Source organism: Pan troglodytes, chromosome 4, assembly GCF_028858775.2.
Source record: "Pan troglodytes isolate AG18354 chromosome 4, NHGRI_mPanTro3-v2.0_pri, whole genome shotgun sequence".
Lineage (NCBI taxonomy): Eukaryota > Metazoa > Chordata > Mammalia > Primates > Hominidae > Pan > Pan troglodytes.
In genome coordinates this window covers 117413187-117431411 of record NC_072402.2, presented here as the reverse complement: position 1 = coordinate 117431411, position 18225 = coordinate 117413187, and the positions used below count along the sequence as shown (strand labels likewise).

Here is an 18225-nt window from a genome sequence, read left to right as displayed (position 1 = left end):
TGTTTCTCTAATTTCTTCTTTTCTTGGACTCTCTTCCATTAAAATGTTTGTTAGGGCCCTTCCATCACTCTGACTTGTTGATATATTATCTCTTCCTTGTCCCTCATCCCCAGTTGCCTTCTCCAACTTCTCCCATTGCTTCCTTTCAAATCTCATTTTTCTCAATTTCACAACCATTGACAGATCACCATGAGAAACATCAGAGATAGTTTATTTTCATGACATTCGCTTCAGAATCTCACTAGAATAAATGTTTTTGTGGTATTTATGACAAAGCACCACAACCTACCTGCACAAACACAATCAGAGTTTATCAGATCTCTCAATATGTAAATGGAGGCTCTCCAGTGATCAAAAGGGACCAACAAAAAAGACCTCCTCCATGCTGTTCTGTGTCTTTGTGGCAGTGTGTGTGCTGACTACAGTCTGAGGTACAGGGCAAAAACAGCAAGTTAATTAGATAAACCCTTTCTTTGATTCATTGGCAAGATCTTCTCTTTCTTTTTAATCAATAGTCTAAATGCTAACTCATTTGCCTTAACCTTTCCTCCCAAATGATAACCACTGATCATAATTTGCATATGCGAAGTAGTCACAAGGAGACCTTCAATTAAGGTGCCTGACAACTACTCTGATTACTACGTTTTTCACAACTGCCAAGAAATGTCTAATTGCAGACTGGAATTCTTTCCCAGTGTAGAAGAATATTGCTTATAGAAATGTTAATGATTCTGGTGATTACTAGTAAACGTCAGCAGATGGCACAGAGATGGTTCCACAATGGATGCACTTTGTCTCCTTAGGCAACCTTGAATTATCCTAAGTTACAGAAAAGTTACATCAATGCTGACTTTACACTTTTTGGAACTAAACAGAGTATGAATTAATTTAATTTACTTTAAGTTAGGTATTTTCCAATGAAGAAGCATTCCCAGGTGTGGTAAGTAAACCTGCAATTTAATATCTTCCATTGAACAATCTTCTCAAGGTGGCCACATTTCCAGAATTTGCAGTAGTTCTATTTCTGTAGCAAGCAGCTGTTTGCTATGATTTGTGGACAGTGGTTAATTAATAAAAAATTAATCTACACATCAAGAGACTTTAATGTATACATCTTACACTGAAATATAACCCCAAATTAAGAGTTTATACCTTATTTGCTCTTTCAGACATAACTTGTTTCAAGTTTCAAATAAGTAACTTTTTTGTTGTTGTTGTTGCTGTTTGTTTGTTTGTTTGTTTGTCTTTGTTTTCCAAGTTAAGCACCCTATCTCCTTTATTAGGAATTTCTGGTTCGTGAAGACTTGCTTGAGGCCTCCTACTCTAGAGCCCTCAGAATCCTCCATTAACAGAGAATCCTAGTTTCCCCCAAGCCCTTTTGTTCAGAACCACCAGAGAAATGTTAGCTAGTGGGCACAGCTGTCAGCTGCCTTTAATAGAGCAAGCATGTGCGGGATGCCATTTGTGGGAACAGGTACAGGGGAAGAGGATTTTCCTAGGAAGGGAAGTGAGAGTGAGGAAAGTCAAAGGACAGAGAAGCCCCTGAGAATAAGTCTACAGGAAGGACAACCATGTAAACCACAAAATAGAGGAAGTAGAATGTATTTCCTTTCATCGTAAAGCAGTGCTCCCAAACTTTCCATAGCATGGCACGCCCCAAGGGTGGAGAACTAACATCCAAGCACACCTGGATGGCGGATGGGACCCACTTCTGGGTAACCTGATGAGGAAACTATAGTGTAGAAATTCAGGATGCGGTCTTCAGAGCAGAGTGGGCCTGGTTCAAGTCCCTGTTCTGCCACTTACTAACTGCATGACCTTGTGCAAGCTACTTAATTTCTCGGCTCCTTCTCTGTGACATGGGTACAATGTGGTCAGGAATAAAGGGACTAATGCACATGCAGTGCTCAGCACAAAGCCTGACACACAGCAGGCTCTCACCAGGTGCTATCCTCAGCATGACTGCTTGGTTGAGCTACTGTGGCAGTGGCAGGTTGTGCCCCAAGGGGGTGGGCTCAGGAGCCCGTGCAGCAAGGGGCAGTGACCAAGGAGGCAGGGAGTAGTAGCCTTATCTTTTCAGCCTCTGTGCCTTGAACTTTGCTTCTATTGGGTCCCAAGTTAGGAAAACTAAGGACGAAGCCAGTGATTGACAGCCTCCATTTGAAATGGAATCCTCTGCATCTCCGAGTGGCCCTATACCTGACAATATCATTGTTAGTGAAAGCCCAGTGACAAATGCACTCCCCCACCCCAAGTTCTTCCACATCTCCCATGGAGGACAGCACAGCCAATAGGACAGAGTGTATTTATGGGCAGGGCTGGCTAAACAGGCTGGGTACGAGTCCGGAACAGGGTCAGGAGGATCTGGCTTCCCATTGGCCGGCACGACAGAATCCTTCTCGCTTTGCTGTCTGATGTACTGGTCCAATAGGGTGGTCAACTTAAGGGGCTGGTGCTGGAGCAGGGAGTGGGTCTGGGCCATGAGTGGGGTGAGGCCTCCCACAAGCTCCCCCTGTGCCAGGGGCAGGCTAGGAAGGCTGGAGTAGTTGATAAAGCCCTGCCTGCTGAGGATGGCATCTACGTCATTGATGCAGCCACCTAGCAGCAGCAGGAATGGCACAGTCCTTAAGATCCTTACCATCTCCTTGACCTTGGGCTCTTCACTGACCAGCAGCATGTTGTGCCCCACAAAAAGGGGCAGCAGATTTTGGTAATTGGAGTCCTCCAGGAAGGGCTTCAGGACCTGGTTGTGGAAGACCTTCATCAGGATCTTGTGTTTCCGCCGCTGGTGTCGCATAAGAAGCTTATCTTCTACGCTCAGAGCCACGCTCTGGCAGATAGCTATCATTCGGTTGTCCTGGAAAACTGCTGCTATCTCCCGGCAGAGGAGTCTGATGAGGCCCGTCTCCTGAAATTGGAAAGCAATAACCAAGGGTACATCAGCCGTCACTGCTCCTGGCAACCTTGCTCCCTCTGGGTAAGTTCTAGGGCTTCCAGTGATGCCTCCTGTGGGGGGCCAGGAGGAGATGGCAGGCATGTTGGGTTGACGGCTGGTGTCGGGGGGATATATTCAGTCACAGCCATCAGCTCCTGTCGCTGAAAGTGCATCACACCACGGTGGTGGGTAACAGCCTTGGAGCCATAGCGGACAGTCTGGAGGGCTGGCAGCCGGCCTGCCTGGGGCAGGAGACCCCCTCACAGCAGCCCCGCCACAGCCGCAGCCATCTCCACCTCAAGAATGGACAGAACAGTAACTTTTTAAAAAGCAAATATTTAAGGGCCAGTAGAATCCACATATCTTCTATACAGATTTATCTAATGTCAATAATCTACATTTCTTTGCATCTTAGGAAGTAGTATTCTCATGCTAAATCGCAATAAGCCTCCATGGTAATCACATAAGTTATCAATAATTTCAATTCTGTGGGGATTTTTTTTTAGCTTAGTCAACTCAAATGTAAATCCCCATATTAAATATTCTCAAACACTATGTTCTCTGGCTTTATCACTTGAAGAAGTTGTACCATGCTTTAAAATATAATGAAATACAATTTTTTAAGAGTGGCATTTTTAGCACCACTTTTATAGAGCAATTGGTGCAGGAATCAAAATTATTAGCAGTGCCTTTTTTGCTTGTTTTAAGAGACTTCTCACTTTTGGCTGATGGCTGCATCTCTAAATAGATTTTACACTCCCTGCTCAGAGATGGAAAAGCACATACAGCTCTCTTCACATTCAAATAACAATCTCTTCACTCATCACCACCGAAGTCCAATACCCGTCCCAGAACCTATCAAATTAATTACCAAAGCTTTTCTGCTCTCAGGTTCTCACAGATAAAGCATGCCTGTGAGGGCATTTTACACGTTTTATCCCACTATTCCACAGGATAGTCTTACATTCCAGAATGTACCTAAATGGACTTAAAAGTTCCTCTCCTGTGATCCTGTGAATTAATCATAATGACTGCCCTGGGGAAAAAAGAGAGTCCTCGATAGGAGAGATCCAAAAAGAACTGCTGCTTGGTAAAAGCTCCAGGTTAGGGATATGTCTTCATTTAGCCATGCGGAGTTCAAAACAAGAAAGGGGTTATCCGCAAAACCCCATTCAAGATAGCAACAATTTAAGAGGAAAGTCAGATCAAGGGACACACTGGCACCAAAGTTAAGCAGACTCTTAGAAAGTAGCCAATATCTGAGGTCAGTAACCAGGTCATAAAGCAAGGGTATAAACAATGGGCACAGTGGAAAATCAGCTCAGTGAACACCTGCTTGCCAGGTGTGATTCATTCCCACAGGTTCTTAGAGACTTACCGTGGCCACAGTGTCTGGCAGGGAATATTCAGAGACTATTAACAAAGTAGGCAGAAAATACAATTTTATTGTTTCTGAAGAATATAAGTATTTACATATATGTGTTAATGGCACATATTAAAGAGAATAGCAAAAGAAAGCTGAGGAAAATTTAAAAGTAAGGACAAACCCATGAGCAAATTCACGAATAATAATCAGAGTTGAGAAAACCGTCTGGGCCAAAGCTGAGGTAAAGGAAAACAATACTTAAAACATGTTCTTTATTGTTTAGTAGGCAAAAAGTAGACTCATTTCAGAAGAGGTAGAGAAGAAAAAAAAAGTGTATTATTGGGAAGATGTGAAGGCACCGAATGAAAATGTAAAATACTATTTTTGTTGCTAAAACTAGTTGAAAGCAATTCATATGACTACTCAGAATATTAAAACCTAACACACTGTAAAAGCCTTGATTTTTAAAATTTGTTAAGTATGTAAGATTTGTTAGGTATGTAAAGGTAAATATATATACAAAATAGAAGCCACTGAGCATTGAAAGAATATATAGTATATGTAAGATTTGTTAGGTATGTGAGATTTGTTAGGCATGTAAAGGTAAATATACATATAAAATAGAAGCCATTGAGCACTGAAAGAATATATAGTCATTGAACCTAGTTATAAAATCCTAAAGTGAAAAACTGATTTTCACATATACATATCTAAATGTACTTGTTTTTAAACCTGAACTTGCTTTTAAATTATACAAGTAAACACTTTGCTACAAAAAGTCACTTGAAAGTACACAAAATACAGCCCTTTTGTCAGGATTTTTACAACCCACAGCATCGTTACAGGATTAATGTGGATGGATACCATGAAAATAATTTCTATCTTCAATTATTATACCCAGCTATGATTTTTATAAAAATGACAGGAATTTGTGCAATAGCTGATTAACTCTACTAAATTAGATAACTTGCTTAATTTGCAATAATTTTAAGTCTCTGTGCATGTCATAATTTGAATAGTTAACACCAAATCCCAAGATAATAGTCCATTTTCTGTAAATAATTACACTAAATAAAATTACAAATTTTAGTAATGGTACTTCTTCTTAATCCTAAACTATCTCCCTCATTTCCAGTTTATTCTATATTTCATTTAGTTATAAAACATATTAAAGGACTTTAAAAGACAGTCTGTTGTGAAGTGCAATGATTATAGAATGTTTCAATAATGCAAAAAATAGAGGCTGAAACAAGTTTTAAACAACACTAAAATAAAGAACAAACTGTTTGACACAATTTTGTAAAAGTGCTAAAGATACCTGGCTAGCTTCCATATAAATCTGTACTGGATAAGTCTTGAAGCATTCTACAGCTTATCCACAATACCTCTCCCTTTTATCTTTGTGAAAAAATTAGCCCTGCCAACTTGGCTATAAAAGACTAACTGGACTTTAAAGATGCGTTAGAACTCAAATATATTTCTAGTTCTTATAATACGTAGTCTTAAAATAAATTCCACTTTCTTACGCTTGTATAAGAGAATCTCTGGTCTTTTGTTTCAGAAGGCCTTTGAGCTAGCTAGAAGAAATCCTTTATCTGGGGGAAAAAAGGATGATAATTACCATAAGGAAAACAAGGGAAGGTATAAAACTCACTGCTATAGCAGATACACAAATGAGAAAAAGAAAAGAATCAAACTTTATCAATACAGAAACACACCAAACCACAAAAATAAATAATAAAAAAGGAATAAAGGAACAAAGAATATTCAAAACAACCAGAAAAAAAAAAAAAAAAACTAAAGAAATACTGCCTGCAAAAACATACACCTGGAACGTCACACATAGGCTTAAAGTAAAGGGATGGGAAAAGATATTCTATGCAAATGTATACCAAAACCAAAGAGAAGCAGCTATATTTATATGAGATAAAATAGAGTTTAAGTCAGAAACTGTAAAAAAGAGACAAAGAAGATCATTATATAATGATAAAAGGATGAATTCATCAAGACACTATAATAATTATAAATATATATGCCCCCAACAATGAAGCACCCAGACACATGAAGCAAATATTGATAGATCTAAATGGGGAGATAGGCCCTAATATAATAATACTAAGGAACTTCAACATTGCACTTTTCAGTATTAGGAAGACCATCTAGACAGAAAATCAACAAAGAAACCCTAGATTTGAACTCCTCTATAAAACAAATGGACCTAATAGACATTTATAGAATATTTCATTCACTTTGGGCAGAATACACACTCTTCTCATCAGCATAAAACATTCTCCAGGATAGACTATATGTTAGACCATAAGTCACAACAAGTTTACAAAAATATAAATCATGTTAAGTATTTTTTCTGGCCTTAATGGAATAAAATTAAAAATCAATAACAAGAAGACCTTTAGAAACTACAAATACATGGAAATTAAACAACATGCTCCTGAATAGCCAATGTGCCATTTAAACTTTTTGAAACAAATAAAAATATAAATACAACATAGTAAAACATATGGGATATAGGAAAAGCAGATAAGAGGAAAGTTTATAACACTAAATTCCTGCATCAAAAAAGTAGAAAACTTTTAAAGAAACACCTTAATAATGTATCTCAAGGAATTAGAAAAGCAAGAACAAAACAAACCCAAAACTACCAGAATGATACAAATAATAAAGATAAGAGGAGAAATAAATGAAATTGAAATTAAATATATAATACAAAAGATCAACAAAATTAAAATTAGTTTTTTGAAAAGATAAAAAATAGAGACTAAAAAATACTAAATAAGAAATGCAAAGTTAGTTTTGTTTTTAAAATCATTATTAACAATTTTTTGTGTATCCCTCCATAAAGTATGCATATACAAGCATACATAAGCAATATTTCCTTTCTTGTCTTCATTTTTTTGTAAACAAATGATATTATACTGAACATGTTATTCTATAACTTCCTTTCTTCACTCAATGATATATCCTGAATGTTGCAACATAGCATCACAAAAATATATACCTAATTATCTTGAATACCTGCATGGTACTACATTACATGGACATTTTGAAATTGATTTTTACCAGAGTAAAGTTAATTTTTTGAAAAATTAAGCAATATTGACAAATCATTATCTAGACTAAAAAACAAGAGAAGAACAAAATAAATAAAATTAGAAACAAAAAAGACATTACAACTGATAACACAATAATACAAAGGATTGTCAGAGACTATTATGAACAACTATACACCAAAAAATTGGAAAATCTAGAGAAAATGGATAAATTCCTGGACACACGCAATACATCAAAATTAAATCAGAAAGAAAGAGATTTCTGAACAGATCAATAACAAGTAATGAGATTAAAGCAGTATTAAAAAGTCTTCCAACAAAGAAAGACCACGACTGGATGGTTTCGCTGTTGCTGAATTGTAGCAAATATTTTTTAAAGAACTAACGCTAATTCTCAAACTATTCCAAAAAATTGGAAGGAAGAGAATTCTTTCAAACTCATTTTAAAATGTCAGTTTTACCCTGATACCAAGGCCAGACAAGGAACTTCAAGGAAATAAAATTACAGGACTATATCTTTGATGAACATAGATGCAAAAACCCTCAAAAAAATCCTCAGGGATCTAGAACTATAAATACTATTTGACCCAGCCATCCCATTACTGGGTATATACCCAAAGGATTGTAAATCATGCTGCTATAAAGACACATGCCCACGTGTGTTTATTGCAGCACTATTCACAATAGCAAAGACTTGGAATCAACCCAAATGTCCAACAATGATAGACTGGATTAAGAAAATGTGGCACATATACACCACGGAATACTATGCAGCCATAAAAAATGATGAGTTCATGTCCTTTGTAGGGACATGGATGAAGCTGGAAACCATCATTCTGAGCAAACTATCACAAGGACACAAAACCAAACACCACATGTTCTCACTCATAGATGGGAATTGAACAATGAGAACACTTGGACACAGGGTGGGGAACATCACACACCGGGGCCTGTTGTGGGGTGGGGGCAGGGGGGAGGGATAGCATTAGGAGATATACCTAATGTAAATGACGAGTTAATAGGTGCAGCACACCAAAATGGCACATGTATACATATGTAACAAACTTGCACGTTGTGAACATGTACCCTAGAAATTAAAGTATAATAAAAATATATAAATATATAAAGAAAAATCCCATTTACTATGGCACCCAAAAGCATAAAATACATAAGAATAAATTTAACTAAGAAGGTGTAAAACAGACACCAAAAACTACAAAATATTGCTTAAAGAAAATACACACAAATAGGCATCTCATGCTCATGGATTGGAAGACTTAATATTGTTAAAATGTCCATATTACCCAAAGTGATCTACAAATTTAATGCAATTCCTATCAAAATTGCCATAGCATATTTTACAGATGTATTACAGAAAAAAAATTCTAAAATTCATATGGAATCTCAAGGAAACCCAAATAACCAAAACAATCCTGAAAAAGAAAACAAGATTGGAGGCCTCACACTTCCTGATTTCAAAATTTATTACAAAGCGACAGTAAGCAAAACAGTATGTTATGGCCATAAGACAGACATATAGACCAATGAAACAGAGGAGAGTCCAGAATAAACCCACATGTATATGATCAAGTCGTCTTTGACAAGGGTGCCAAGAATATACAATGGAAAAAGGATAATCTCTGCAACAAATGGTATTGAAACAATAGGATAGCCACATGCAAATGAATGAAGTTGGACACTTACCTTACAGCATATATAAAAATTAACTCAAAATGAATTAAAGACCTAAACACAAGACTTAACACTGTAAAACGCCTAAAAGATATCATAGGGGAAATGCTACAGGATATTGAATTTGGCAATGATTTCTTAGATATTACATCAAAGCACAGACCAAAAAGCAAAACAGACAAATAGGACTATGTCACAATTTAAAACAATTTCTCATCAAAAGAATAATCAACAGATAGAAAAGGAAAGTTAGGGAACAGGAGAAAATATTCACAAATTGTTTTCTGAAAAGGGGTTAATAACCAGAATATATAAAGAACTTCTACAACTCAACAACAAAAAAAAAACAAATAACCTGATTTAAAAATTGATAAATAACTTGAATAGATAATTCTCCAAAGAAAATATACAAATGGCCAACTAGCGCATGAAAAGATCAATAATCACAAGAGAAATGCACATTAAAACCACAGTGAAATACCCTCACCCCCTGTTAAGATGGCTATTATCAAAATAATGAAAAAAAAAAGTCTTGGTGAGGATGTGGAGAAATGCAACACCTTTGCAATTTGGCTGGGATTGTAAAACAATGCAGCCACTGTGGCAAGAAGTGTAAAGGTTCCTTAAAAAATTAAAAATAATTACCATATGATACAGCAATCCCACTTTTGGGTATATATCTAAAAGAATTCAAGGCAGGATCTCAAAGAGATCTCTGCACACTTATGTTCATAGCAGCATTTTTTACAATAGCTAAGAGGTGGAAGCAATCCAAATGTCCATTAAAAGATGAATGGATGGGCCGGACGCAGTGGCTCCCGCCTGTAATCCCAGCACTTTGAGAGGCTGAGGTGGGCAGATCACAGGGTCAGGAGATCTAGACCATCCTGGCTAACATGGTGAAACCCCGTCTCTACTAAAAATACAAAAAAATTAGCCGGGCATGGCGGTGGGCGCCTGTAGTCCCAGCTACTCAGGGGGCTGAGGCAGGAGAATGGCGTGAACCCGGGAGGCGGAGATTGCAGTGAGTCAAGATCACGCCACTGTACTCCAGCCTGGGTGACAGAGCGAGACTCCGTCTCAAAAAAAAAGAAAGAAAAAAGATGAATGGATAAAGATAAAGTGGTATATACAATGGACTATTATGCCATTTTTAATAATTTCAGCTTTTAGGTTCAGGAGGTATATGTGCAGGTTTGTTACATGAGTATGTTGGGCGATGCTGAGATTTGCGGTATGAATAATTCCAACACCCAGGTAGTAAGCATAGTACAAAATCATATTTCAACTCTTATCCCCTCCCTCCTCTAATAGTTCCCGGTGTCTATTGTGGCCATCTTTATGTCCGTGAGTACCCAATGTTTTGCTCCACTTATAAGTGAGAAAACCAAATGTAGTATTTGGTTTTGTGTTCCTGAGTTAATTCACTTAGGATGATGGTCTCCAGTTGCATCCATGTTGCTGCAAAGACATGATTGCATTCTTTTTTATGGCTTCATAGTATTCAATGGTGTATTTGTACCAATTTTTCTTTAAACAATCCGCCACTGATACGCACCTGAGATGATTTTGTGTCTTTGCTACTGTGAGTAGTGCTTCAAGAACACACAAGTGCATGTGTCTTTTTGGTAGAATAATTTATATTCCTTTGGTATATACCCAGTAATGGGATTTCTGGGTTCAATGGTTATTCTGTTTTAAGTGCTTTGAAAAATCTCCAAACTGCTTTCCACAGTGGTTGAACTAATTTACCTTCCCACCAACAGTATATAAGCATTCCCTTTTCTCTACAACCTCACCGGCATCTGTTATTTTATGACTTTTTAATAATAGCTATACTGACTGGTGTGAGATGGTATCTCATTGTGGCTTTGATTTGCATTTATCTGATGATTAGTGATGTTGAACATTTTACATATTTCTTGGCCACATGTACATCTTCTTTTGAGAAGTGTCCGTTCATATCTTTTTCTCCATTTTTTAATGGGGTTATTTGTTTTTTTTGCTTGCTCAATTGCTTAAGTTCTTTATATATTATCTGAAATGCCTTTGAAGCCTCTTCCCCATTGTCTTAACTACTTGACTCCTTTTTACTTATGCAAACTTTTACATAAGTAAAACTTGCTTGAATTCCTTCCATGAAAATGGGCTTTTCTACCACAAGGTCAGGCTGCACATTTTTTACACTTTTACATCCTGTGCCCCTTTTAAGTATCAGTTCAACTTTAGGTCATTTCTTTACTAACACATATAAGAACAGGATTTTAGAAGCAACCAGGCCACTTCTGGAATGCTTTGTTGCTTACAAATTTCTGCTACCAGATACCCTAAATCACCACTATCAAGTTCAAAGTTCCAGATCCCTAGGACAGGGGCAAAATGCAGCCAAGTTTTTGCTAAGACATAACAAAAGTAACCTTATTCTAGTTCCCAATGAGTTCCTCATTTCTATCTGAGACCTCATCAGCCTGGACTTCATTGTACATATCACTATCAGCATTTTGATTATGACCATTCAGTTAGTCCCTAGGAAGTGTCAAACTTTCCCTCATCTGTCCTCTTCTGAGCCCCACACATTCTTCCAACCGCTGCCCAATACCCAGTTCCAAAGTCACTTTCACATTTTCAGGTATATCTATAGCAATGCCCCACTTCTCAGTACCAATTTTCGTATTAGTCTGATCTCAAGTGGCTATAAAAATTGCTATAAAATTTTTCTGTATTAGTCTGTGTTCACATTGTTTCCTGAGACTGGGTAATTTATAAAGAAAATAGGTTTAATTGGCTCACAATTATGCAGCCTGTACATGAAGCATGATGCTGGCATTTGCTTGCCCTCTAGGAAGGCCTCAAGAAACTTACAATCATGGTGCAAGATAAAATGGAGCAGACCCTTCACATGGCTGGAGCAGAAGGAAGAGAGACTGAGGAGGGAGTTGCTGCACAGTTTTATAGAACCAGATCTCATGAGAACTCACTATCATGAGAACAGCATCAAGGGGATGGTGCTAAACTATTCATGAGAAATCCACCCCCATGATCGAACCACCTCCCACCAGACCCCACCCCCAACATTGGAGCCTACAATTCAACATGAGATTTGGTGGGGACACACATCCAAACCATCAGGAACATCCACTTGAAATTTGCTTTTTTTGTTGGGTCTTTGCCAGATTTTTCTTTTTTTTGTTGTATCTTTGCCAGATTTTGATATCAGAATGATACTGGTTTTATAGAATGAGTTAGAGAGGAGTCCTTCCTGCTTGATTTTTGGGAATAGTAAGTAGGATTCATATGAGCTCATCTTTGTATGTTTGGTAGAATTGGTCTATGAATACATCTTGTCCAGGGCTTTATTTGGTTGGTAGAATTTTTATTACTGATTTAATTTCTTTACTCATTGTTGACCTATTCAGGATTTCTGTTTCTTCATGGTATAGTCTTAGGAAGTTGTGTGTTTCCAGGAATTTTCTATTTCTGTGGGATCAGTTGTAATATCACCTTTGCCATTTCTGATTATGCCTATTTGGATCTTCTCTTTTTTTCTTTGTTAATGTAGCTAGCAGTCTATCAATCTTGTTTATCCTCTCAAAAACCAACTTTTGGTTTATTGATTGTTTGTATAGATTTTGGGGTCTCAATTTCATTCAGTTCTCTAATTTTAGTTGTTTTTCTCCTGCTAGCTTTGTGGTTAGTTTGTTCCTTTTTTCTATTTCATTAGGTGTGGTGTTAGATTCTTAATTTGAGATCTTTCCAAGTTTTTGGGGTAGGCATTTAGTGCAAAAAACTTTTCTCTTAACACTTCCTTTGCAGCATCCAAGAGATTTTAGTATGTTGGGTCTTTATTTTCATTTATCTCAAAGACTTTTTTTAATTTCTGTCTTAATTACATTGTTTACCCAAAATTAATTCAGGAGCAAGTTGTTTAATTTCCATGCGATTGTGTGGTTTTGAGGGATCTTCTTGGTATTTATTTCTATTTTTATTCCATTGTGATTGGAGACTACAGTTGGAATTATTTCATTTTTATAAATTTATTGAGACTTGCTTTTGGCCAGCATGTTGTAATCTTGGAGTATTTACCACATACAGATGAGAAGAATGTATATTCTGTGGTTGATGAGTGGAGTATTCTATTAGGTCTTTTAAGTCCAATTGGTCAAACATCAAATTTAAGTCTAGAATTTATTTGTTAGTTTTCTGCCTTGATGATCTGTTCAGTACTGTCAGTAGGGTGTTGAAGTCTCCTATTATTATTGAGTGGCAGTGTAAGTCTTTTTTAGGTCTAGAAGTACTTGTTTTATTAATCTGGGTGCTCCAATGTTGGTTGCATACATATTTAAGATAGTTGTTTTCTTGTTGAATTAAACCCTGCATCATTATGTAATGTCCTTCTTTGTCTTTTTTACTGTTGTTGGTTTAAAGTATGATTTATCCGATACAAGAATAGCAACCTCATCTCTTTTTTTGTTTTGTGTTTGAACGATAGATCTTTCTCCAGCTTTACTTTGAGCCTATGAATGTTGTCAGTGAGATGGGTCTCTTGAAGATAGCAGACAGATGGGTCCTGCTTTTTAATCTAAATTGCCACTTTGAGCCTTTTAAGTAGAGCATTTAGACCATTTACATTCAAGGTTTATATTGATATGTGAGGTTTGATCCTATTGCAAACTTGTTAGGTGGTTGCTTTATATTTTCTATTGGGTGGTTGCTTTATAGGATCTATGGACTATTTACCTAAGCACATTTCTGCAGTAACAGGTATTATACTTTTGATTCCATGTTTAGAACTCCCTTAAAGATCTCTTGTAATGCTGGTGTACTGGTAACAAATTCCCTTAACACGTGCTTGTCTGGAAAAGATTTTATTTCTCCTTCACTGATGAAGCTTAGTTTGGCAAGATATAAAATTATTGGTTGAAATCTTTTCTTTAATATTGTTGAAAGTAGGCCTCCACTTTTGACAAAATTCAACAACCGTTCATGCTAACAACTCTCAATAAATTAGGTATTGATGGGACGTATCTCAAAATAATAAGAGCTATCTATGACAAACCCACGGCCAATATCATACTGAATGGGAAAAAACTGGAAGCTTTCCCTTTGAAAACTGGCACAAGACAGGGATGCCCTCTCTCACCACTCCTATTCAACATAGTGTTGGAAGTTCTGGCCAGGGCAATCAGGCAGGAGAAGGAAATAAAGGGTATTCAATTAGGAAAAGAGGAAGTCAAATTGTCCCTGTTTGCAGATGACATGATTGTATATCTAGAAAACCCCATTGTCTCAGCCCAAAATCTCCTTAAGCTGATAAGCAACTTCAGCAAAGTCTCAGGATACAAAATCAATGTACAAAAATCACAAGCATTCTTATACACCCATAACAGACAAACAGAGAGCCAAATCATGAGTGAACTCCCATTCACAATTGCTTCAAAGAGAAGAAAATACTTAGGAATCCAACTTACAAGGGACGTGAAGGACCTCTTCAAGGAGAACTACAAACCACTGCTCAATGAAATAAGAGGATACAAAGAAATGGAAGAACATTCCATGCTCATGGGTAGGAAGAATCAATATCATGAAAATGGCCACACTGCCCAACTTAATTTATAGATTCAATGCCATCCCCATCAAGCTACCAATGACTTTCTTCACAGAATTGGAAAAAAACTACTTTAAAGTTCACATGGAACCAAAAAAGAGCGCGCATCACGAAATCAATCCTAAGCCAAAAGAACAAAGCTGGAGGCATCATGCTACCTGACTTCAAACTATACTACAAGGCTACAGTAACCAAAACAGCATGGTACTGGTACCAAAACAGAGATATAGATCAATGGAACAGAACAGAGCCCTCAGAAATAACGCTGCATATCTACAACTATCTGATCTTTGACAAACCTGACAAAAACAAGCAATGGGGAAAGGATTCCCTATTTAATAAATGGTGCTGGGAAAACTGGCTAGCCATATGTAGAAAGCTGAAACTGGATCCCTTCCTTACACCTTATACAAAAATTAATTCAAGATGGATTAAAGACTTAAATGTTAGACCTCAAACCATAAAAACCCTAGAAGAAAACCTAGGCATTACCATTTAGGACATAGGCATGGGCAAGGACTTCATGTCTAAAACACCAAAAGCAATGGCAACAAAAGCCAAAATTGACAAATGGGATCTAATTAAAGTAAAGAGCTTCTGCGCAGCAAAAGAAACTACCATCAGAGTGAACAGGCAACCTACAGAATGGGAGAAAATTTTCACAACCTACTCATCTGACAAAGGGCTAATATCCAGAATCTGCAATGAACTCAAACAAATTTACAAGAAAAAAACAACAAACATCAAAAACAAAACATCAAAAACAAAACATCAAAAAGTGGGCAAAGGATATGAACAGACATTTCTCAAAAGAAGACATTTATGCAGCCAAAAGACACATGAAAAAATGCTCATCATCACTGGCCATCAGAGAAATGCAAATCAAAACCACAATGAGACATCATCTCACACCACTTAGAATGGCAATCATTAAAAAGTCAGGAAACAACAGGTGCTGGAGAGGATGTGGAGAAACAGGAACACTTTTACACTGTTGGTGGGACTGTAAACTAGTTCAACCATTGTGGAAGTCAGTGTGGCGATTCCTCAGGGATCTAGAACTAGAAATACCATTTGACCCAGCCATCCCATTACTGGATATATACCCAAAGGACTATAAATCATGCTGCTATAAAGACACATGCACACGTATGTTTATTGCGGCACTATTCACAATAGCAAAGACTTGGAACCAAGCCAAATGTCCAACAATGGTAGACCAGATTAAGAAAATGTGGCACATATACACCACGGAATACTATGCAGCCATAAAAAATGATGAGTTCATATCCTTTGTAGGGACATGGATGAAATTGGAAATCATCATTCTCAGTAAACTATCTCAAGGACAAAAAACCAAACACCGCATGTTCTCACTCATAGATGGGAATTGAACAATGAGAACACATGGACACAGGAAGGGGAACATCACACTCTGGGGACTGTTGTGGGGTGAGGGGAGAGGGGAGGGATAGCATTAGGAGATATACCTAATGCTAAATGACGAGTTAATGGGTGCAGCACACCAGCATGGCACATGTATACATATGTAACTAACCTGCACATTGTGCACATGTACCCTAAAACTTAAAGTATAATAATAATAAAAAAAATTAAAAATATAGGCCTCCAATCTCCCCTGGCTTGTAAGGCTTCTGCTGAGAAATCTGCTGTTAGTCTGATGGGGTTCCTATTGTATGTGAACTGACCTATTTATCTAGCTGCTTTTAAGATTTTTTTCTTCAGCATTGACCTTGGATAGTCTGGTGACTGTATACTTTGATGATGTTCATACTGCAAATATTACACCATTTTTAAAAAGAAGGAAATTTGATCACATGCTATAACATGGATGAATCTCAAGGGTATTATGTTAAGCACAAAAAGTTTATGGCAGATGATAGAAGAACCTGACAGTGATAACTTAAGCCTATTCTGAGAATGCCCAAGTATGACAGATGTATAGGTGGGCATTGTGAGTTCAGACTTTTGAGCATCACCAACCTGGAGATTCATTCCTTATCTATAAGAAACATCTGAGGCCCTTGCCCATCCCATGGAACACAGGCCATACAGGCAATCAAGGCCCTCTGTTTTGGATTAACAAAGATGGTCAGGTGGAGGTAGTTGAGGGAAGGATGATAAGTGAAATTGCTATATAATCTGTATGATTTCTGCAAGCTGTGGCAGTTCTGTCCGGCCCCCTCCCACTGGACCAACCCTGTAGGTTTCAAAAAGCCCTATGTCTAATTTCTGATTTTTTTAATGCTGTTGACTAATTTTTTAAATGCTATGTATACCAACACATCATTTGCAGCTTCTGGGCTAGGTGATCTCTGAGTTTCCTTCCAGTTTACAATTTCTATAATCAAAACTAAGAGTTCTGTGTCTTAGTAACTGGTCTCTTTGCCAGGTGACCCTCCTCTGAGTTTTGAATCTTCCCTGTGTGAGCTATTCACCTGGGTTAGTACCCACATTGGGGTGTCATAGAGCTGTATCATGGTTACAAGTCCTCAGCTCTATATGGATTGACGTTTTGGCCTGTGAACTAGATTGGAGGTCTTTGAACAGCTATTTCACATGGAGAATCCTGTTGTTTAAGTTGAACGTTACATGGACTTCTAAACCCGTTTAACATATGAAAGCAGAATTGCTTTGATGTAAGTAGGGCTGGGAAAGAAGGAGTGAATGACTGTGTTCCATTTCCTACCTTATCAGCGGGTCTTTCTCTTCTGAGTAGACTCCATAAAGCCTCTATCGAAGTTCAGAAGAAAAGCTTCAGGAACTGGAGGAGGGAAAGCAGGAGTCTGAACTTCTTTATCCCTTGCCCCAAACAGAGAAGCTGCTGCTCTTATCAGCTGTACTGAGTTTTCACTTAAGCTTCTGTTAGAAAAAGTGGGTTTAGCTGCTTTAAAATATATATATTTAAAAAAAAAAAACCTGGCCTTACAGCCCCTATGCTCAGGCCCACTCCCACACTGTGGAGTGTACTCTCATTTTCAATAAATCCTTTCATTCCTTCCTTGCTTTGTTTGTGCGTTTTGTCCAATTCTTTGTTCAAGATGCCAAGAACCTGGACACCCTCCACCGTTAACATATTTTGGCGAGCCAGCCCAGAGAAAGAGTCTTACAGTGGCTGTTTCCTATTCTTATAAACCTCATAATATGCTTTGGAGGGGAAACCTGCATGTGGCACCCACCTAAGGTCAGAGATGTCTGGAACTCTAAGATTGAACCCCACAGGAGGATGCTCCGTGGGTTCTGTGGACCTCAAACTCTCAAAAGGAGATGCTCTTGGGAGAGGTTCTGAGGCCTAGTATTAAACCCTCCTTAGAATTTTCTCTTGCAGTTGCAATACTGCTTGGCCCCAAATTTGTTTAAAATCTGAAGTTTCCTGTCTAATGGGAAAGTGGGATGGCATTGCATGTGCTTTTGTGCTCCTGTTGTAAGCAGGAAGCCTGGTTAATGTGTGATGCCCTCCTTTTGTACAGTTTGGCCCTCGTGTTCCTGGAGTCTGGGGAGGTTTTAGCCTTTAAAAATCAAACGGCCATGGAGACTG

At 37.8% G+C, this 18225-nt stretch overlaps 1 pseudogene; it reads right to left on the bottom strand.

Moving 5' to 3' along the window:
• Window positions 1-381: 381 nt before the first annotated feature.
• On the bottom strand, window positions 382-8073 carry LOC471611 (large ribosomal subunit protein uL10m-like; annotated as a pseudogene).
• Window positions 8074-18225: the final 10152 nt, after the last annotated feature.